Raw genomic sequence first — 23,860 nt, forward strand, 5'->3', positions numbered from 1 at the left:
AAAAGAACATTCACATGCCACAAAGATGTACCATAGGTTTGCCCATAGTGTACTACTTTACTAATCGAGCCTATTCAGTCTAAGATCAATTAGGACTTCACTTGGTTGTAGTGTAGGCTACGGAATGGATAGGATATATTTGGATATAGTGACTAACCTCCCTAAGCACTTTTAATACAATCACATTTACCTTCAAAATCATACTTATGTCAAACAGACGTTCCACCACATTTTTATTTATAACATCCCATTCCTTTAGGTGCATTTGTATCTAGCTACCACTTACCAACTACTACATTTATTCATTTTTTTACGTGGTGCTTCTTCTTTTACTCTTCCAAAAACTGCACCTTTCCTCTAATTCATTGGTTCCACTCAAAAACCAAATCACCATCCCACACTTTAACTTTTGCATATGTCAAGGCCATTCAAGTGCTCATGGGAGGTAAAAGGGGTTCAAACAGATAGTTATTCAAACAGCTGGGTAAGGTTCGCAATGTGGTTGCCAAAGAAATAGGCTTATAGGCTCAACGGGGTTAACTATGATGTATTACATTTAGGTGGGTTTACTTTATATATCTGGCTTAACAAAGAAATGCCTATATCACTTCTAAGACTGAATGAAGCTACTATTTCGTTTTGCAAACACACAGGGCAAGTTCTAGGCATCAAATGTAAAGCATAGAATACAGTACAGCTCACACACACATGGCACATGACTCACTCTAGATTGGTTTATCAAGACACTCTCTTTTGAGTGTTCAAGTCAGTTACAAACATACAAATTTAAGGCACTTTAGCAAGAGTCACCCACTGAGACTATGCGTTACACTCTAGTGTCGACTGTGTTTAGGTGTATTAACGCCAAAGGTTTCTCCTTCTATTTCAGCTCGTAGCCCATCAATACGAACTAAAAACTAAAAACAAAATAAACAAAAACTACCTACACCCGGTTCAAGCTAAACCATTGGAAAAGAACCGTGGCCCAAAGAAAAACTAAGGGGGAGTTACTACATTACCTAAAATAAAAAAATATCTTTATGGTATTTTCTCTAGACTTACTTCCCTCAAGAAAACTGTCTAAAATATCCGTCATCAGGAAGAGTCCTTATATTCCTTTTTTTTATTCGACTAATATCCCTCAATAGACCTGTCGAAAGGTGTCCGTCTTCGGGCCAAGTCGTAGTTAACTAACATGACCCAACAATACCAAACAAACAGAAAAAAAAAGAAAACAACATCATACACAGTTATTACAACAACAACCATCCCTCACCCCACATTTAAAACATTGGCATGTCCCCACCCTAAAGCTCAATCCTGATCAGAGACGGTGACAGGATCAAGGTGACATGCTCGTCCTAGTGCCCGAAGCCATCCCATGATCTTTCTCTCCGACTTGGCCTGTTGAGTGGTCAAATTGTCAACTCTGGTGCCCAGGTCAGTGATAAAAGTGCGGAGACCAGCCATGTCTTGTTCCAGGGCTGTCATACGGGTACTTTGGCAGGCCTGTGATGGGATTGCTTCATCAGCTCTCGGTGGTGGTGGTACAACAGCATCCTCATCAGCTTCATCATCATCCTCAACCATAACTACCGGCTCTCTCCCAATTGAGATTTTGCTAGCCCGGAACGGGGCTTTCAATGGCAATTTCCCATCAACTCTGGGATTTTCCAGAACTCTTGCAGCACGGCACAACCTGGTAACCAGAGAGGGGAAGTAAAATCCTTTGAGTACCTCGGGAGAGTGAATAAACATCTCGTCATGGAGGAGCCCGGCGACATCAAAATCTTGGTAGGTCATAAAAGAGTAGATCGCAGCTGCTCGTGGCCCATTGACATCGGTTGTATTGCTGGAGGGTAGTAGTCGGCTGTTGATAATTGTGAGCCAACACTTTGCCTCCCAATTGAGAGGCTGTGAGTTCAATGTGATCCAGTGCTTTATCCATATATGCTCCCTGTCTGGCACACATATTGCTTCTAGAATTGGTTCCCACCAGATAGTTGGTGATGAGAAGCAATGTAAGTATCTCTATCCCCTGTGAAAACTAGCAACCGGTACACTCGACGGATGGCCTCGAGGGATGCATTTACCTGGGTGTTGTGTACTGTGACAACCCTATTCTCATGTTCCGGATAGTTAGCATAGAATTCCCTAACCATCTGTACATTCGCCTCCTCCGGTTCCTCAAAGAAGATGTCTAGTTGACACCTCCTCAACTCAGCAAAGATATTTGAGCATTCCACTTGCAAAGCATCCCTATCAATATGCACCTCCGGTAACAATTTCTTTGACACCTTGGCATTATACTTATCCTCAGCCAGTTTGGAGACAAACCTAGTACTGTCAAACTGTGCCACACTAGCTTGATCCCGAGCTCTTGAAGAACTGCCTGGTCCACTAGCGGAGGACCCTGTGTTGCGTCTCTACCTATATGGATGCATTGTACCTACCAAACACAGAATCTCCTATCAGTAAGGGTGTGAGTTGTGTGAACCATGAGTGGTTACTCAGACTTCACCACTACCATGGTCACATTATCCCTTAGAACTCCATTGGGGTAATTCCACAAACACCTTGTGAGCAAGATACTACCCTAACACATTTAGCCCACATGGATACATCAATTCTTCCCCTAAATCAACAATTTGCTCTTCACCCACTCACCCCACAACAATTAGTCCTACACACACAAGTCCACACTTTCTACAACATTGTGCACGTACTCTCAACAACATAGTGCACATACCCCATTAAACGGCAAAAAAGAAGAAAATTAAAAGAAAAATTCAACTAGAGATACTACACAATTAAATATTGAACTAATATAAAACTTAAAACAAAAATACAATAGAAGAGGGAGAGAAACATGCCATACCTGGGATGAATAGAGAGTGAGAGGAATGGGTGTTGGGGGAGATGGGTTGGAATGTGGGAGAAGTGAAGAAGAAGAAGAAGAAGAAAGGGGAGGAGATGGTAAGTTGGGGTTTAGAGAGAGAGAGGAGATGGGGAAAGTGAGGGGATGGGCGGGTCTTTTGATATTATTAGTGGGGGGTTAAAAAAATTAGAAAATAAAAGAAGAAACGGAGAACTGCTGTGGTCGACCGCAGTAGCGGTGAGTTTAATAACGCGAGGCAGAACATTTGCGTTTCACCGCGGTCCTACCGCGGTCATGGTGGATCGAGCGACTGCAAGGTAGAATACTCGTCATTAACCGCGGTCGCGCCGCAGTCGCAGTGCGAGGATTTTGTATTATAGGAAGTTACAGAAGAAAACAAAAACAACAACATTCGTGGGTTGCCTCCCATGCAGCGCCTGATTTAACGTCGCGGAACGACACAGGCTCGGATCATCACTCCTCATTCGTGTACTAGGGCTCTTCCAACGTTATTATCTCTCTATCCCCTTTCTCTTCTGCCATTCCAAGGTAATATTTTAATCTTTGCCCATTCACTGTGAACTTATTCGTCCCATCTTCTGATTCAATCTCAACAGCTCCACTTGATAACATTTGCACCACTCTGAAGGGTCCTGACCATCGGGACTTCAACTTACCTGGAAACATTCTCAATCGTGAGTTGTATAACAACACTAGCTCTCCGGATTTGAAATTTTGGTCCACAATGTGCTCATCATGCATTAGTTTCATCCTTTCTTTGTATAATCTAGCACTCTTGAATGCGTGAAACCTGAATTCCTCTAGCTCATGTAACCCAGTGACTCCGTTGGTGCCCACTGTCTCTATGTCCAAGTTCAACTGCCGCAATGCCCAAAGTGCTTTATGCTCGAGCTCTACCGGAAGGTGGAATGTCTTTCCAAACACCAACTTGTACGGTGACATACCAATTGGAGTTTTGAAGGCTGTGCGATACGCCCACAATGCATCATCCAGCTTCTTCGCCCAATCAGTCCTTGTTGCATTCACTGTTTTCGTAAGGACACTTTTAATTTCCCTCTTTGACACTTCAACTTGCCCGCTCGACTGTGGGTGGTATGGGGTGGTGACTTTATGATGAACTCCATACTTTTCCAACAGTCGTGCGAACGCTCTACTGCAGAAATGGGTTTCGCCATCACTGATTATAGCTTTCGGGGTGACAAAACATGTGAAGATGTTCTTTTTTAGAAAGTCTGTTACTCATTTTGCATCATTGGTTGGGAGAGCCACTGCTTCGATCCACTTGGAGACATAGTCAACTACTACCAATGTGTACTTGTTACCATATGAGCTGACAAATGGCCCCACGAAGTCGATCCCCCACATGTCAAAAACCTCCACCTCCTGAATTGTGGTTATTGGCATCTCGTGTCGGCGAGATATGTTGCCTGTCATTTGGCATTCATCACAACTTTTGACCCAAGCGTGGGCATCCTTGAATAGAGTTGGCCAATACAAACCCAACTCCAACACCTTAGCTGCTGTCCGAATTCCTCCAAAGTGTCCACCATATGGTGAAGCATGACAAGCCTGCAAAACAGAATGTTGATCTTTCTTGGGGATACACCTCCGAATCATGTTGTCTACACATATTTTAAACAGTATAGGTTCATCCTAATAATAAGACCGACAATCACGAAAGAACTTTTTCTTTTAAATTGAGGAGAGTTCATAAGGTACAATACAACTTGCTAAATAATTAGCAATATCAGCGTACCATGGTGCCTCCTCCATTGTCATTGCTAGTAATTTTTCATCCGGGATTCTACCTTCTTTTCATCTCCTTCCAACCTTGAGAGGTGGTCAGCTACTTGGTTCTCTATCCCTTTTCTGTTACAGATCTCCAGATCGAATTCTTGTAGCAAAAGAACCCAGCGAATCAAGCGTGGCTTTGACTCCTTCTTTTCTATCAGGTACCTAATTGCTGCATAGTCAGTATAAATAATAAATTTTGAGCCAATCAAGTATGACCTGAATTTGTCGAATGCAAAAACGACAACCAACATCTCCTTTTACTTAATGGTGTAATTGAGTTGTGCACCGCTTAACATTATGTTTGCATAGTAAATTGAGTGCATCAGTTTATCCTTTCGCTGCCCCAAGACTGCTCCTATAGCATAGTCACTTGCATCGCACATGAGCTCGAAGGTTGCTCCCAGTTAGGTGCAACAATGATGGTGCAATCACCAATCTCTTCTTTAGCTCCTCAAATGCCAACCTGCAATCATTAGAAAACACAAAGGGCTGATCCTTTTCAAGGATTTTGCATAAAAGGTTAGCAATCCTATATAAATCTTTTATGAATCGACGGTAGAACCCGGCGTGCCCAAGGAAACTTCTTACTGCCTTGATTGAAATAGGTGGTGGCAAATTCTCAATCACGTCAACCTTAGCATGGTCAACCTCGATTCCCTTATTGGACACTCGATGCCCCAAGACTATCCCTTCTTGTATCATAAAATAGTACTTTTCCCAATTCAGCACTAAATTTATCTTCACACATCTTCTGAGCACTCTTCTTAAGTTGTGAAGATAGTCCTCGAATGAATCCCCCACCATAGAGAAATCATCCATAAATACCTCCATAATGTCCTCAACCATGTCCGTGAAAATGGCTAATATACACCGTTGAAATGTTGTCGGTGCATTACAAAGCCCAAAAGGCATTCTCCGAAAGGCGAAGATGCCATGCAGACAGGTGAATGATGTTTTCTCTCTGTCTTCGGGGGCTATTAAGATCTGAATTTACCCCGAATATCCATCCAAGAAACAGAAGTGAGATCGCCCAGCCAACCTGTCCAACATTTGGTCAATGAATGGCAAGGGAAAATGGTCTTTCCGGGTGGTTGTGTTCAATTTATGGTAATCCATGCAAATCTGTCATCCCGTGACTGTACGAGTCGAGATCAACTCGTTATTATCATTTTGTACGACCATCATTCCTTCCCTTTTCAGCACACACTAAACAGGGCTAACCCAATTGCTGTCAGAGATGAGGAAGATAATACCCGCATCTAACCATTTGATCACTTCTTTCTTCACCACCTCTTTCATATTTAGGTTCAGCCTTCATTGATGTTATCTAGAAGGTTTGTGCCCTTCTTCCAAGAGAATCTTGTGCATACAAAAAGCTGGGCTGATACCCTTTATGTTTGCCATGGTCCAACCAATGGTAGTCTTACATTCCTGTAGCGCATGTAGGAGTTGCTCTACCTGTACATATAGCAAACCGGATGATATAATAGCAGGTAAAGTAGAATCACGCCCTAAGAAAATGTACCTGAGGTGAGCTGGGAGCGGTTTCAGCTCCAGTTTGGGTGGTTCCTCTACTGATGGTTTTGCCGGTGGTGTAGCCCTCTTTTCTAACTCAAGGGACTCGAACTGAGGTTCCTTCTTCCAGAATCCTTGGCCTTCGAGTGCCATGACCCACTCTGCCAACCCTTCACCATCCATCTCCTCTAAATTTGTCAGGTAAGCCCCCAATGGATGTGTAGCAGTCAGGGCTCTCATCATCTTTGTGCAGGATCACATCTACTGCCTCCACTAGGGAGAAATTAGCATATTCACTGGGTCTCCTCATGGATTGCTGAATGTTGAATATGACTTCTTCATCGTTCAACCTCATTTTTTATTCCCCAGTTTCACAATCGATCAATACTCTCCCAGTGGCTAAGAATGGCCTCCTTAAAATGATAGGTATCTCTTCATCTACCTGGAAATCCAAAATAACAAAGTCTACAGGGAATACAAACTTCCCCACTTATACCAACACATCATCAAGAATCCCTGTCGGCCTTTTAATCGTGCGGTCAGCTAGTTGCAAAAGCATTAAAGTCGGTCTAGCTTTGCCAATGCCCAATTTGGTATATATGGCCAGAGGCATCAATTTTATGCTAGCTCCTAAGTCACATAATGCATTTGCAAAGGCATAACTCCAATAGTGCACGGAATAGTGAAGCTACCTGGGTCAGACATCTTTTGAGCAATGTGTCTTGTCACTACTGCACTGCAAGTCTGTGTAAGAGTTACTATGGATAGGTCCTGAAAGTCAAATTTTCGTGACATTAGGTCCTTTATCATCTTTGCATAGCCTGGCATCTCCCTCAAAGTATCCATCAAAGGAATATTCAATTGAATTTGACGAAGCATCTCCATGAATTTCCTGTATTGATCTTCCTTCTTTTGTTTTGCCAGTCTCTGAGGGAATGGTGCAGGTATCACCCTTTGTGCACTGCTTGCTGGCTTCTCTTTGTTAAGGTTCTGCGGCACAAGAGGTACCACCTATTCTGCAGCTTGTTCACTCTCCTTAGCCTTACCCTTATCATCCTGAACCTATTCAACCACCACTTCAGTAAGTTTTGCTGATTCATCTACCTCTAATGGAACAGGAGTGGCTGGCGTAGTCTCTTTGCTGGATTGTGCAACTTCTTGCTCCCTGTCTAAATCTCTCCTATTCCGGAGACTTACTGCCATCAGCTGATTCGGGTTTTTCTCCTTGGGGTTAATGTTCGTGTCTGGTGGCTATGTTTCCTGGGGGTGGTTGTTTAAGGCCATGGACAACTGCCCCAATTGAGTTTCAATGTTCTTTATCGCTGAGTCATGCACTGCCAACTTTTCCTGCATCTTACCATTTGTTCCAATGAGTTGTTGAAACATACCCCTGATCTCTACCATGTTGTTATCTTGTTGCTGAGGAGGTGGCTGATATGCTGACTGTTGCTGGTTCCACTGTGGATAGCCCTGTTGTCTCTGATATGGCACCATTTGGCCTTGGGGCTGCATTCCTCCAGGTCGTGGCATGTTTGGTCTGTACTGCTGATTGGGTGCTGGTCTCCACTGATGTTCTCCTTGTCTATGACCCCCAAAGTTGTTGACATAATTCATATCCTCTCTTAACCCTTGGTTGTCACCTTCTCCACTCCATGAACACACATAAGACTGATTAATGCAGGGTGTACACAGTCCTCTATTTGTTGTGTCAACAATATGCACTTGTTTTGTACCCATCTAATCAATCTTCTTTATTAATATACTCATCTGAGTCATGAGTGTGGCTATGTTCTCTGCATGCGAATTATTTGGGTCAAGAGGAACTGAATGCACTATTGGTGCCAGTGTTTTACCTCTCGTCATCCACCCTAAATTTTGGGACATCTTGTCAATAAGGATTTTGTACTCGGTGAATGTCTTACTCAAAAATGCATCCCCAGATGAAGCATTTACATTGTCCTTTAGATTGTCTGCTAACCCCATGTAGAATCTCTAGCCAAGCATCTGGTCTGGAATACCATGGTGGGGACACTTCACTAGCATCCCTTTGAATCTTTCCCAAGTTTCCTGCAAGGTCTCAGTAGGTTGCTGCTTGTACTGCAATATCTCATCAATCTGTCTTGCAGTCTTGTTGGGCGGGTAAAACTTGTTCATGAACTACTTTACTAATTCCTCTTAGGTGACAATGGAATTTATTGGGAGCGAATTTAGCCAAGTCTGAGCTTCCCTAGGCACAGAAAACGGGAACAATAACAACTTGATAGCTTTTGGGTTCACATTTGGCTGCCTTTGGGTCACACAAATCGACAGAAAATTTTTCAAGTATTGTTAAGGGTCTTCAATGTGTGACCTGGAGAACAATCCCTTATTCTGCAGATGATGCAACATGTTATTAGTGATCTAGAATGGCTCCGCTTGTATTGAGGGCACAACAATGGCAGTGGCCAGATTGTCAGCTATTGGTTGTGCCCAATCATAAAGTGCAGCTTCTGGCATAAGAGGTGCCAACACTCTGATGTTTGGGTCAGCTGGCTCATCCCTGATGTTTCCGTTGACGTTATTTACGTCACCCATGTCAGTTTCAAGTTGGTGTGTTTGTTGTGATTGTTTGTTCTTCTTGTTGGCACAGTTCAATGCCCTGAATGTTTTCTCAGGGTCTAAGAGTCCTTCAAGCAGTTCGCCAGTTCTCGAAGAATTTCTAGGCATACATTTGAATCCCACAAGAGTTGAAACGTGAGAATTTCAATGGAAAAAATTGTTTAACACCTTAGAAAATTGATCTAAACTAATAATTCCAGCACTACTTCTAAGTTGTAATAAATAACACCGTTAATTCCCCGGCAACAGCGCCAAAATTTGATCACGCCCAACTATGCCTTCTAAAAGACAAAGCGGTCGTTGCAAATATAATCTGGTTTTAAGTCCGGAGTCGAATCCTCAGGGAACTAACCTATCTATTACATCTCTTGGCAATGCTATTATCAACTCAAACAATTTTCAGATGCAAAATTTTTATCAATAAAGATTGGGTTTTTGTTTAACTACTTCAAATGATATAAAATATAACAATATGCTAAATCAAAGATAATTCAATGGTAAAAAGGTCTAGGGTATTGATTTCCCCAATTGCTAGTTTAGGCTTTAACTCTTTGCTATAATCTCGCCGTAATACTCTATGAGGATTATGAGCTATGGGTTATCGTAGTTATCTCCCGATTAACTATGATAATTTGCTAGTGCATTCTCTCGAACTACTCTAGCTGATAATTTGTACAGCTTTGAATTATCCCACCAAAGCTTCGTTATCTCTAACCCCACTTTTAAGTTCAAGTAATGAATTTCTTCAATTACCCAAAAGTGGTGTTGTTCAACAACAGTCTAACCTAGTATTCTTTCTCAAGCAACACAAGGCAATTAGACACGATTAATCAAGGGCCCATTCAATTAATCACCATACAAAACATAGTTGAACAATCATATAATAAACCCGACTCGATTATAATAAATTTGAGTCAAAACTTCATCCAACAATTGGTTCCATCAACCCTAGATCAAATGTTTAGCTACTCATAACAAAGCAAGATAAAACTACAAAAGTATTCATAATGTGTAATTGAAATAATAAAGAGAAGATAGAAAAACTCTAATGTTTGGTTGCTTTTCTCACACTTGTTCTTGCCTCCAAAGTAGTCTAAAAACAAGCTTGATACTTTCTTGGGCGAGCTTCTTGAGTTTATAAGGGTTTGGAATAAGTTTTTCCTGAGTTACACTTTGGTCCCAAAATTTCTGGCAACTGCACAGTTCACCGCGACCGCGGTGAAAGACAAACATTCTGCCTCGCGTCTTTAGCCTACCGCGGTCCAACCGCGGTCCACCACGGTCGCAGTGGATTCAAACCCAGTCCACTTTTTGCTTCTTTCCGCTCAAGTGCTTCTTGATTGGACGTTTTCTTCATATTATTGACTCCAAAACACTCCATAGCCCTTCCTAACTTGGATTAGTCCCTGCGAAGCAAAAAAAACACCAATTAGAGCATTTTGTTATCATTTAGCCTGTAAAACAACAATAAAGCATGGTATGATTGGGGTGTAAATATTATCTATGTAGCCTATTATCATATAGCTTCACCCCTGGATGTACGAACTCCTACTAGTTTATTAGTACATCAAAAGTACATACATTATACAACAATTTTTACTTCTTAATTGGTTCATATCGAATATGCTTGCTTAAATTATACCATCTTTAATGAAATGCATTTTAGTAATTTTATTTCCATAATCTTTACATAATAAGCAGTAGTGAGAATAGAGAGAAGCGAGCCAACCTTGAAGGAGTTAGAAGCGAAGAAGTATCTTTTTTCTGATTCTGTGAACCAAGCCAGACTATCTTGGAAAATGTAATAAGAACTGGTTGCAAATCAAGGGCGGCTCAAGGGTCAAGCAAGTGAGGCCTTGCTTTAGGCCCCTTAAAAATTAGGGGCCCCAAATATTGTTATTAATTATTTGGAAATTTTTACCTCATATAGCAAAGGTTGATACCTTATTTATTTTAAATAAATACCCTTTTACAAAATTATATTTTATAGATACCTTTTGATTTTTATAGTCAAATATCTATTTATGGTTACCTCTTACTCTTAAGCCATAAAATACTCTTTGTATTATTTTTCTCTCTCATTCTTTCAGATTTTTATCCACCCTTTCTCTCTCTCTCAACACCAGTATTTCTCCATGGTTATCTCCTTTCTCTCAACAAATGTGTATGCATTAAAGGGAAAAAACAGATACTGATTCTAATCGGAAAATGAAGTTGGATTTGGTTCAAAATCAAATCCTTTTCAACAAATTTGCACAAGTTCTTTGCATAGGGCTTTTGAAATTCCCCTGGCAGTGCTTCCAACCATGTCTCCTTAACCAACAGTTCCTCTAACTTCACATATCTTACGCCATCACCATTTGCGTTTAACTTGGAGATTTTATCAGAGCATAGTTTGAGGTTCATTTTGGCCTTTGCAAGCGATTTATTGAACTCCATTCTCGACTTTTGATCGGACGTGAGCATTGTATCTTTGGGGTCTTTGTTGCCGCCGTCTTCACCCGACAATGAAGATGACAAGGCACTGGAAATGAAGTTGTCAGCGGAAGATAGCGAGGAGACCCGGTTTTTAGCCACTTTGTTGTAGGTTGCTTGAACAGATCCATTAGGGGTTTTCAGTGTAATTCAATGTATCTCGTTGTATTCCATGTATTTCATTGTATTCACATTCTTTTTTTTATTGTATTTCAATGTATCCCGCTGTATTATATGTATTTTATTATATTCATTATCTCGCTATATGCCATGAATATATTCATATGTTTTTTTAATTAATATAATTTATGTATTCAGATGTATTATATAATTTTTCTGAAGATTGCTATGTTTTTGGGGTATTTTTCTGTTGAGAATCTTTTTTATAACTGAAAATACAAAATTTGTATGTTATAATTGAGTTTGTTGAGTTATATTAGGAGTCTATTATGTTAATTGATTCACTTTTTGTTTTAAAAACAGTGTAATCCTCTATTTCACGCCGTGAATACAGTCGAACACAGTTGAATACAATAATATGTCCAGCTGTAATCCCATGTTTCACTCCATGAATACAGTTGAATACACTCGAATACAACAACTGATTAGCTGAACTTCCCTGATTCACGCCTGTCACACCTCCTTTTTCCTACATCCATGTAAGGGTATGAGGGAGTTTTTTCCAACTTAAAGTGACAATCGAAACAGGATTATTTTATTAAAAATTCAGAGTCACCACTTGGGATAATTTATGGTGTCCCAAGTCACCGGTTTAGAATCCCGAATCGAAAAAAAGATTGACTCTGTTTTACAGTCTGCGAACACAGAAATCCGGGTAAGGAATTCTGTTAACCCGGGAGAAGGTGTTAGGTATTTCCGGGTTCCGTGGTTCTAGCACGGTCGCTCAACGGTTATAATTGGCCTATTATCTAATTTTAATACATGTTTTAACCTATGGTTCAATTTTAACTTTATAACCGCTTTAATTAATTATTAGGAAGATTCAACATTATTTAAAACACGCCTTGAACCACGTCACATGAAATGCACCCGCAGTCCACGACACATTTTATTTAACGTTGTTGAGATTTGGATTTGGGTCACATGAAATGCACACCCGAGTTTAAGAAAATTAATTTAAATTGTGCGCCTAAAGCAAATACGCACTTTCAAGTTTGCGAGGGCCATGAAAAATTCACTAATAGCACACCTCGATTTCTAAAGAGTTAAACTTAATTAAGTGAGGGCCATGAGTTTTGGGATTTTCTTTGGCATGGCACGCCTCAAATTATTATTTTAACATGCTAATCGGCTAAGGCAAAGTGATCAACACAAGCTTATGAGACAATTAAAATTCATGCAATGTCTGTCGTAAACAACTTCATCTCTCCAAGATTTAAATGCACATAAAGCAACAACCAAAATTATCCATGCAATCAAGAAAGAAACAAGAAACATTACAAGAGGAAATCTCAAAATATCATACCAAACTTCCCATAAATGTCCGATGGTCTATAGAGAAGTAAAAAAGCTAAGAAATAGCTCATTCTTGAAATCAACAATTAGAAACATTAGCAATCAAAAAACAAAGGCCATTTTACCAATATTACTTTTTCTCACTTCTAACTTCACAAATTCTTCTACCAATTCTTGCCATACCAACTGACACAGTTACTGTTACAAATCCCCTTACCATAAAGCAAACCTTAGTCTCAAAGGAAAACAAAAGTTCAAATTAGGATTCTTTACTCCAAGTGTCCCACATTCGGACAAATGGTATATATGAATATGATACAATGAAATTCAAGATTCAACTATTGTCTGAGTTGGTAATAGAAACAACCCTGTAGCAAATTCATCGTCCGAAGAGTTACTACACGACCGTGTAAAATAACAATTACAAACAAGCTTGAATCACAGCTATTTTAAACCACACGATAGCATTTGATTTTATAAAGCAACTATACGGCAACCCATCAATAAAACACTAAACCAACTTTCCAAAATCAGTATAATCATTAGTTTATGGTCATGGATATGCAGAATGCTTATCAACAATTTAGATAACAAAACAACCACAAACTCAACATTAACAAATGTGGATCCCAACCACTCTTTCATAAACAAATTAGCACTGCCCAATTCATCAAGATCGTAAAAGAAAATAGAAGGAGTAGGGAATGAACATGAGCCAATTTCAATTAATTCAACCAGAAAAGTGTAAGTTTATAGTTGTATACCTCTCAACTAAGGCAAACAAGGAAGGTGAACCAAATAAGGGCCAGTATGTGAAAAACAACAAGGCGTCATCAAGATGAAATCTCAGCCGCAACAGATTCGAACTCAGCGAGACAGCTATGAACTCGACTTTAACCCAGAAAGATAAAACAAAACTCACAAAAAGCTCTCGCCAATATCAAACCCGAACACCTCAAATTCTGTCAAAACTCAAGTCCGTTATGAAGCAAAAAATCAAAATCGAAGAGAAGAAACGGAACAGACGTGACATTGGAATGTTCTTGAGCGCTTTTGTGCTGATTTGCAGCTGCGTTTCTGCTATTTTCGCAGCTGGTTTGCTGCAATTTTTGGGACTGATTTCATGCATTTCGGGGGTAGTCCGTTCCAGCGGGTTTTTGGGTGGAAATGGAGGGTTGAGACTGGTGGTTTTTGGGGTCGATTTCATGTTCAAGGGGGTGGACGGACGAGGGTACTGCTAATATTTTTTTTTGGTTCGGAGATGGAAGGGGGTTCGATTTGTTCTCTGTTCTTTAGAGAAATCCAAATAGGGGAGGAGATGCCATGCTTTTTGTTGGTGTCGAAGCAGATGGGAGGCCCCCCTCCAATCTCTAATGTGTGTGTGTTTTTAAGTGAAGAAGAAGAAGCTGAGCAGCGACGCCCTCTGTTGCTTGGGGTCCTGTGGCGCTGGTCCCATGAGATCGGCGCTACTTCAGTGTATATTCCTAGCGTCTTTCTTTTTATTTTTTTCAGGCGTCTTTATTTTTATTTGTGTATTTTCAGCTTATTGCTCTTAGGTCCTTAGGGTATTTTTATTTATTTTTTGTTCCAAAGAAGAGTCTAGAAGGGTCTCTAAGATTAGCTTAATGGGTATTAGATATTGAACTTAAGGAATGGGCTAGAAACTTGGGCCTTTATGACTAGCTATGCTGAAAATTAGCTTAATTAACTAAAATCTATTCATATAGAAATACTATCAAAAATATTAATTAGCCCTACTTAAGTGAAAATAATTATTAAGTATTTTATTAAGTTATGAAAATTCCTCAGTCTTCAATTGGCCTCAAGATTAATAAAGATGATATATGTCTTTTGGATAGTGCTACAACACACACTATTTTAAAATATAAGAGATATTTCTCTTATTTGATAATGAAAGAAGCGAATGTTAATACAATATCCGGTAGTACAAGATTAATTGAAGGTTCTGGAAGAGCCAATTTATTACTACCAGGAGGAACAAATTTGGCTATTGATGAAGCACTATATTGTAGTAAATCTCAAAGAAACTTATTAAGTTTCAAAGATATTCGCCAAAATAGCTATCATATTGAGACTACAAATGATGAAAAGATTGAATATCTTTATATTACTACAATAATGTCCGATAAGAAATATGTGCTTGAAATGTTACCTGCTCTTTACTCCGGCTTATACTACACAAGTATTAGCAGGATTGAAACACATGCCGTAGTAAACGAGAAGTTTACTAATCAAGATAATTTTATTATTTGGCATGACCGGTTGGGCCATCCTGGTTCTAATATGATGCGTAAAATAATTGAGAATTCACATGGACATGCAATGAAGAATCAGTAGATTCTTCAATTTAAGGAATTCTCTTGTGCTGCATGTTCTCAAGGAATTATAATTATTAGACCATCAACTATTAAAGTTAGGATGGGATCCCCTGCATTTCTGAAACGTATACAGGATGATATATGTGGGCCCATTCATCCTCCATGTCGCCATTCAAATATTATATGGTTTTGGTAGATGCATCTACAAGATGGTCACATGTGTGCTTACTATCAACTCGCAATATGACATTTGCGAGATTGTTGGCTCAAATAATAAAGCTAAGAGCACAATTTTCAAATTATGCAATTAAGACAATTCGTCTTGATAATGCTGGTGAGTTTACATCCCAAGCCTTTAATGATTATTGTATTTCAACTGGGATAACAATTAAGCATCTGGTTGCTCATGTTCATACACAAAATGGTCTAGCAGAATCATTGATCAAACGCCTCCAATTAATTGCTAGACCAATGCTTATGAGAACAAGACTTCCCATTTCAGTATGGGGTCATGCTATTTTGCACGCAACAGCACTTGTGCGGATAAGGCCCACAAGTTATCATAAAGTCTCTCCATTGCAATTGGCTTTTGGTCAGGAGCCAAATATTTCCCATCTTAGGATCTTTGGTTGTGCGATATATGTTCCAATTGCTCCACCACAACGCACAAAGATGGGTCCTCAAAGAAGGTTGGGGATATATGTTGGATTTGAATCTCCTTTATCTAGAGCCGATGACTGGAGATTTATTTACGGCAAGATTTTCTGATTGCCATTTTGATGAATTAGTATATCCAACATTAGGGGGAGAAAATAAATAGCTGGAAAAAAAAGATAGATTGGAATGCATTATTACTGTCTCATTTATATCCTCGAATAAATCAATGTGAACAAGAGGTTCAAAAGATTATTCATTTACAAAATATTGCAAATCAATTGCGAGATGCATTCATTGACCTACCAAGGGTGACTAAGTCACATATTGCAGCTGCTAATGCTCCAATTCGAATTTATATCCCTGCAATACAATTAATTAAAGTAAATGAGTCTAAGCCATGCTTGAAACGTGGTACACCAATCGGTTCTAAAGATTAAATCCTCGAAGAAGAAAAGGAGCAAGTGATCAAAGTGAACATAACACAGAGGTAGTGGCTCAAGAAGAGTCCCAAGACGTAACAAATGATAAGAACTTAGGGGAGGTCCAGGTATCAATAAGTTACGTCTCAACCGGGAAAAGATGAAATCGAAATAATATTGTTATCGATAACATTTTTGCTTATAATGTTGCTGTTGAAATAATGCAACAAGATGAGGATCTTAAACCAAAATCTGTCAATGAATGTAGATAGAGAAATGATTGGCCAAAATGGAAAGACTCTATCCAGGCAGAGTTAACTTCACTTGGAAAACGTAAAGTCTTCGGACCTATAGTTCGAACACCTGAAGGCATAAAGCTAGTAGGGTATAAATGGGTTTTTGTGCGAAAACGAAATGATAAAAATGAAGTCGTTAGATATAAAGCGCGACTTGTGGTACAAGGGTTTTTCCAAAGGCCTGGAATTGATTATATGTAGATATATTCTCCTGTAGTGGATGCTATCACCTTCAGGTATCTCATAAATATGGCAGTGCAAGAAAAACTTGATATGCATCTCATGGATGTTGTTACAGCCTATTTGTATGGATCATTAGACAACTAAATTTTATGAAAGTACCTGAGGTATTTAAAGTACCAGAAGCATATAAAAGTTTTCGAGAAACTTGTTCAATAAAGCTTCAGAAATCTTTATACGGATTGAAACAATCAGGTCGTATATGGTACAATCGCCTGAGTGAATACTTGTTGAAAGAAGGGTACAAGAATGATCCAATTTGTCCTTGTGTCTTTATAAAAAGGTTTGGATCTGAATTTGTTATAATAGCCGTGTATGATGATGATTTAAATATCATTGGAACTCCTGGGGAGCTTCCAAAAATAGTAAACTGTTCGAAGAAAGAATTTGAAATGAAAGATCTTGGAAAGACAAAATTTTGTCTTGGTCTACAAATTGAGTATATGAAAGATGGAATATTTGTCCATCAATCAACATACACCGAAAAGATCTTAAAGCGATTCTGTATGGATAAAGCAAATCCATTGAGTACCCCGATGGTTGTGAGATCACTTGATATAAAGAAAGATCCATTCCGACCTCATGAAAATTATGAAGGGCTTCTTGGTGCCGAAGTACCATATCTTAGTGCAATTGGGGAATTAATGTATCTTGCCAATAATTTCCGACCAGATATAGCTTTCTCAGTAAGCTTATTGGCAAGATTTAGTTCTTCGCCAACACAAAGACACTGAAATGGTATTAAACATATATTCAAATACCTCCAAGGGACCATTGATATGGGTTTATTTTATTCAAATGAATCCAAGCCATCATTGATTGGTTATGCAGATGCAAGATATTTGTCTGATCCACACAAAGGTCGATCTCAGACAGGCTATTTATTTACAAGTGGAGGTACAACCATATCATGGCGTTCGACAAAAAAAATTATGGTTGCTACTTCTTCAAATCATGCAGAGATAATAGCCATTCACGAAGCAAGTCGAGAATGTGTTTGGTTAAGATCTATAACTCAACACATTCAGCAAACATGTGGTCTTTCTTCGAAAGAGAATATTCCAACAATATTGTATGAAGACAATACTGCATGCATAGCTCAATTGAAAGGAGGATATATCAAAGGAGATAGAACAAAACACATTTCACTGAAATTCTTTTTCACTCATGATCTTCAGAAGAATGGTGAAATAGATGTACAACAAGTTCGTTTAAGTGATAATTTGGCTGATCTGTTCACTAAGGCATTACCAACCTCAATATTTGAAAAGCTGATATATAAGATTGGAATGTGTCGTCTTCGAGACATTAAGTGATTTTTCATCAGGGGAGTAACTACACGCTGCACTCTTTTCCTTAACCAAGGTTTTGTCCCACTGGATTTTCCTGGTAAGGTTTTTAATGAGGCAGCAAGCAATGCATATAATAAATAACTATGTACATCCCAATATTTTTTTTTGTAAGTTCTTAATGAAGCACATTATCTTACATGGACATCCAAGGGGGAGTGTTATGAATAGTTTGTATATTGGATGCTACATTGGATGGCCATGTTGTGAATAACTTAAAGATAAAATCTCCTACTTTATGTCCATCATCTTTACTTTTTATGCCTATAAAAGGCCATGTAATTGCAATGGAAAGATACACCAAAGTGAAAGAAGAAAACACTTCTCCCTTCTTTCTATCTCTTCTTATTTACATTTTACTGCATTGCTTTTATTTTATAACATAAATTAAATATTTACGTGCTAAAATATGAAAAATCTTGGGGAGGGTCAAAAATCACATGTCTACAAAGCCTATTTTTGCTATTGTATTCATGAATACAATAGCTTAAATACATCAAATACATCTTATAACCACACAAAAGGTATCTATAATCTGTAATATAACAAATGGTATTTATAGATAGCTAATTACTATCAAAAGATAGTGCTTTATGAAAATTTCTCTAATTATTTTTATGTCTCTAACATTTTCATAAAAAAAACTGAATCTTGTAAGAAAAATCACTAATTCTTTGCAAAAAGAAAGAAGTTGTTATGAAAAAGAACAACTTAAAGGAGACATGGGCAATGAGCCTCTACCTGTAAAGAAATATATAATTTTTGACAAGCCATATATTTTTTCTAGGCCATGTCTTCCAAATTCATATTTGTACATGTTTTTTTTTTCTTCCTATGCATCTGCATATTCTGTCAAACAAAAACATATCTTGTACAATTCGAACTGCACCTTTATTTTCATATTCTTTCTCATGTTTTCAAGCATTTAAATAAGCAAAATTGAAGAAGTAAAACTCTCTCATAGATTATTTTATTTTAAAATCAATCATCAAGTTATCAACTTTCAGGTTTAGTCGTTCTCGGTTTTTTTTTTTTAAATCAAAACTTAAACATGCCAACAACAAAATATGAATAACTTTTTAATACAACCTCAAAAAGGTATTGCTAATAAATTTCTTTCAAACAATAGATACAGTTTAATAAAAAGGTATAGGAAAGTGTTTTTAAAATGAACAAGTCTCCGATCTTATTAAGTTAGATGGTAATGAAATCAAAGAAAAAGAAGAATTCGGTATGTCAAAAAGTTAAAAAAAATTACAAATAAATAAATATAAATATTGTGTCATGACCCTAAACCCAAACCCGGTCGTAATGACGTTTCTCGTGAAGACAAGGCCAGCCGATACAAACCCTCAATTAAATTAATAGATGTAATAATTCATAATTAAGTCATTAATAATAATAAATCTCAAAAATAGAGTGAAATATATCAACTACGGAAACAAACACAGCCCGACATCGGGGTGTCACCAGTCATGAGCATCTAAACATGTGTCTAAGAGTCTGAAAGAGTTTATACAGTCTATTACAGAACTAGAAACAGAAAGTAAGATAGGAGGGAGAAACAGTAGGCTGCGAACGCTGAGCAACTACCTAGTGGACTCCAAATAGCATGCTGGAAGCAATCAACCCTCACTAGCGGGACCCGAAGCTCCTGAATCTGTACACAGGTGCAGGGAGTAATGTGAGTACGTCAACTCAGTGAGTAATAAAAATAAATGAAGGCTGAGCGATAAGAAAACACGTAAAATACAACAAAATGCTACAAAGAAGCAGTGTAAAACCAATACAATGCAATAAAATAGTGAAATCTTGTAAAAATACATTAGTTCAGTATAAGCTTCTTTAAAACACCTTTTTAACAGTTAAGAAAGTAAATGAAAAGCAGCAAGAAAAAATAAACACATAAAATCAGTCCCTCAGGCACAATATCAACAGAATCAGCCCCTCTGGCAATAACATGGAACAACACCAGCCCATTGGGCTATATCACATATCACACTGGGTACCCGTGCTTACTGGGGGTGTACAGACTCCGGGAGGGGCCCCTTACGGCCCAAGCGCAATATCAAGCCATCTCGTGGCATAATCAATAGGCTCTCGGCCTCCTATCAAGCCACCTTGTGGCGTACAACTCAGGCCCTCGGCCTCATAATCATAATCAGTACAATACTGCTGCGGCGTGCAACCCGATCCCATAATAATCCTCACAACACAGGCCCCCTTCCCTACTCAGTCAGAAATCTTTAAAAAGTAAACATGGCTGAGTTATGAAAAAAGTATAATATAGCATTACTGAGTACAGATATAAAATCAAAACAGTGGAAAATAGCAGTAAAAATTCCCTAAGGGTCCAAACATTGGCACGAGGCCCAAATATGGCATTCAGCCCAAAACATGATGATAACAAACAGTTTTCAATCAAATACGCAGTAAAAATAGTCATTCGGGATGGAATAAGTTACAATCCCCAACGGTGCACGATCACACACTCGTCATCTAGCGTGTGCGCCACCTCAATATAGCACAATGATGTGAAATCTAGGGTTTCATACCCTCAAGACAATATTTACAATCATTACTTACCTCTATCCGGTCTAAATTCTAGCCCGCGATGTCTTTGCCTCTCGAATCGGCCTCCGGATGCTCCAAACCTAACCAAAATCAGTGCAAAACCATCAAAATATGCTAAGGGAACAAAGCCTATTCGAAAGAAATCAAATTACAACACAAATCTCGAAATTGGCCAAATTCGACCCCCGGGCCCATGTCTCGGAATCCGATAAAATTACATCAATAGACTCCTTATCACTCTCTAAGTTTATTCATATCAAAAACACCAAAATCCAACTACAAACGACCCCTCAAATCCCAAATTCTAGGTCTCCAATTACAAGTCCTAGTTTCTTCAATATTTAGGCTTAAATTCTACAAATTCCATGATTAATTAGGTAAAAATCATATTAGGATTGAGTATTAATTCCATAAATCTTACCTCCAACTGTTCCCCCTTGATTCCCTCTTCAATCCTCTTCAAAAAGCTTCAAAATCGCCAAAAAATGGAGGAACTTAGGCTAAAGTCACGGAAATGGGTCTTTTAAACATTCTGCCCAGCTTTTAAATTTCCTTCACTGCGATCGCGGAAATAGCCTCGCAATCGCGAAGCACAAATGCTGACTGCCCCCACTTAACCTTACGTGATCGCACAAAGCTCCACGCGATCGCGAAGCCATAACACTCAGACCCACGCGATCGCAACAAGACTCACGCGAACGCGAAGATACACCGCACAGACCCACGCGATCGCAACCAACTCCATGCGATCACGTAGGGCAACTCTGCCTCAGCCCCCAGCTAAGCCTACATGATCACAACCCCTTATACGCGATCGCAAAGAACAAAAGGTCTGCAACAGACCTGAAGCAAAATATGCAACTTCTCAACATGCAATTTGATCCATTTAACCACCCGAAACTCACCCGAGGCCCTCGGGACCTCAACCAAACATGCCAACATATCCCGTAACATCATTCAAACTTTTTTCAACCTTTGGAATACTCAAAACACCAAATTTGCATCGGATTCAAGCCTAAGAATTCCAAAATCTTCCAAATTCCGCTTTCGACCAAAAGTCTATCAAACCACATCTGAATGACCTGAAATTTTGCACACACACCCAAATGACACAACGGACCTACTGCAACTTTCGGAATTCCATTCCGACCCCTATATCAAAATCTCACCTGCCAACCGGAAAACGCCAAAATTCTAATTTCGCCAATTCAAGCCTAAATCTACTCCGTACCTCCAAAACACATTCTGATCGTGCTCCTAAGTCCCATTTCATCTCTCGAAGCTATCCGAACCATCAGAACTCACATCCGAGCCCTTTAACACATAAGTCAACATCTGGTTGACTTTTCCAACTTAAGCTTACTCAAAAGAGACTAAGTGTCTCAAACCTTATCAAAACCTCTCCGAACCCGAGTCAACCAACCCGATAACACAAAATACAGCTGAACAAGGCAATAATAAGCAGAAATGGGAAAAACAAAGCGGTAACTCATGAAACGACCGGCCAGATCGTTACATATTGCTTTAGGCTTCTTAAGACTTCTTAATAAAGTTCGCTTTAGGCCACAAATATCATTGAGCCGCCCCTGTTGCAAATATCTCACGTCGGAAAGTTACAATCATAAATAGGGTAAAAATATTATTTTTATACATATATAATAAGTTGAATTCCCTTAACATAAAAAAATTGGTTCAAATTCTAAGTATGACTTTTTTGATTTTTTTTTTGTTTAATTTCTAGCTCCGCTACTGCTTCCATCATGCACACTTCTTGACATAAATGATGTATACTCTTAGTGTACTTCATTTATAGTTTAGTGTAAAAGTTCTTTTATACTGACATGTATATAAGTTAAACTCGTGTTAAAATAATTATATTAGCGCATAACACGAAATGTTGTATGTTGCTGAAGTCCATATGCATCACAAGGTATGACTAATATGGTTTCTGCATCTTGAACAACAATTTAGATATTGAAAATGATTTCAGGAGTTCTTGAATTATATACTCTTATCTATGTATTGCTTATAGTATACACACATTCTTATTTCATATCTATTTGGACTATTTGATTAGTTAATCAATTATTAGTTAATTCTCTATGTTAAACATAAATAAAGATTCTGATCCAATGCTGAAACTTGAAGGACTATTTAGAACCTTTTGCCAATAAAGAAATCGCAATCAGGGAATGCGATTTATAACTCGTATTCAACTAACACAACTTATAAATCTCATTCACGGAATGCAAAATACAAGTTGCATTCAAGTACTACATATAAGTCGCACTCAGAAAAGGTAATTTATAATGTAATGAGTTTAAGTTCTATCTCCTGACGAGGTAAAAAATATTCTACAATCATGTCATTATAATGTACTTATAGAGTAATACTTTTAGAGATGAGTTTATGTTTTATGTATTGATGGATTGAAAATAATTTCTATATTCATATCATTATAAGGTAATTGTAGAGTGGCATAACTCTATCCTACTTAGACTGAATCTACAATTTTCTATAACCATATGTTTCGTTTGTCATGAGATATATTTTGTTTGATACTTCTTTGTGTGCAAATTATCTAATTAAGAAAGCCACGCATTCAGTATTATTTATCACTTGTTTAAATTGCCCTTTATCTGTTTCTTTTATCAATTTACTTATTTAAGGTATATATGAAGAAGAAATAAATGACTTCTTATTTTTCTCAAACGACAAATATTTTGAAATATTTCAGTTTGCCAAAACGACCAATATAGGTTCTGCCCTCTCCTTGGCTACACCAGTTGGAGCTAAAGACCCCACCCCCGGCATCCCCTTATTCTTATCTCTAATTTAATTTTCTTGATTCGAGGACTGAATCACCATATTTCTCGAGGGTAGGATGATATGGACTTTCTTGTGATTTACTTGACCGTCAGCAACAACTCTTCAATCATCTATTTGCAGCACTGCTCAGCTACTACAAGTTCTGACGTGGCTAAATATAACATTATTATCTGTATCTGAAAAGTAAGCTCACTGATCTATTTTGTCTAATTTATAGAGTTATGATAATATCTCTGTCATTAACCATAGCTTCTTTTAAAATACTAAAAGATTCTATTGAAAGAATCTTGGAGGTAGTCAATCTTAGTGGCGGATCCAAAAGTAGGTTCACGAGTTCGGCAGAATCCAGTGCTTTGGGGGGGGGGGGGGTCAAACCTCACATTGAAGATGAAAAAACAAG

The 23,860-nt window shown here is 38.4% G+C and overlaps 1 long non-coding RNA gene and 1 other non-coding gene across 2 annotated transcripts; one reads left to right on the top strand and one right to left on the bottom strand.

The window, feature by feature from the left end:
- Positions 1-8,222: 8,222 nt before the first annotated feature.
- LOC142164483 (small nucleolar RNA R71) lies at positions 8,223-8,329 on the top strand. The gene has a single exon (XR_012695250.1). It is a non-coding gene; the product is annotated as a small nucleolar RNA R71 (small nucleolar RNA).
- Positions 8,330-9,622: 1,293 nt separating this feature from the next.
- LOC142164174 (uncharacterized) lies at positions 9,623-14,215 on the bottom strand. The gene is made up of 2 exons (XR_012694737.1): positions 13,522-14,215; positions 9,623-10,212 (listed from the first exon to the last, which is right to left on the bottom strand). It is a non-coding gene; the product is annotated as an uncharacterized LOC142164174 (long non-coding RNA).
- Between the last annotated feature and the right edge of the window lie 9,645 nt (positions 14,216-23,860).

This window comes from Nicotiana tabacum, chromosome 9 (assembly GCF_000715075.1).
Source record: "Nicotiana tabacum cultivar K326 chromosome 9, ASM71507v2, whole genome shotgun sequence".
Taxonomy (NCBI): domain Eukaryota; kingdom Viridiplantae; phylum Streptophyta; class Magnoliopsida; order Solanales; family Solanaceae; genus Nicotiana; species Nicotiana tabacum.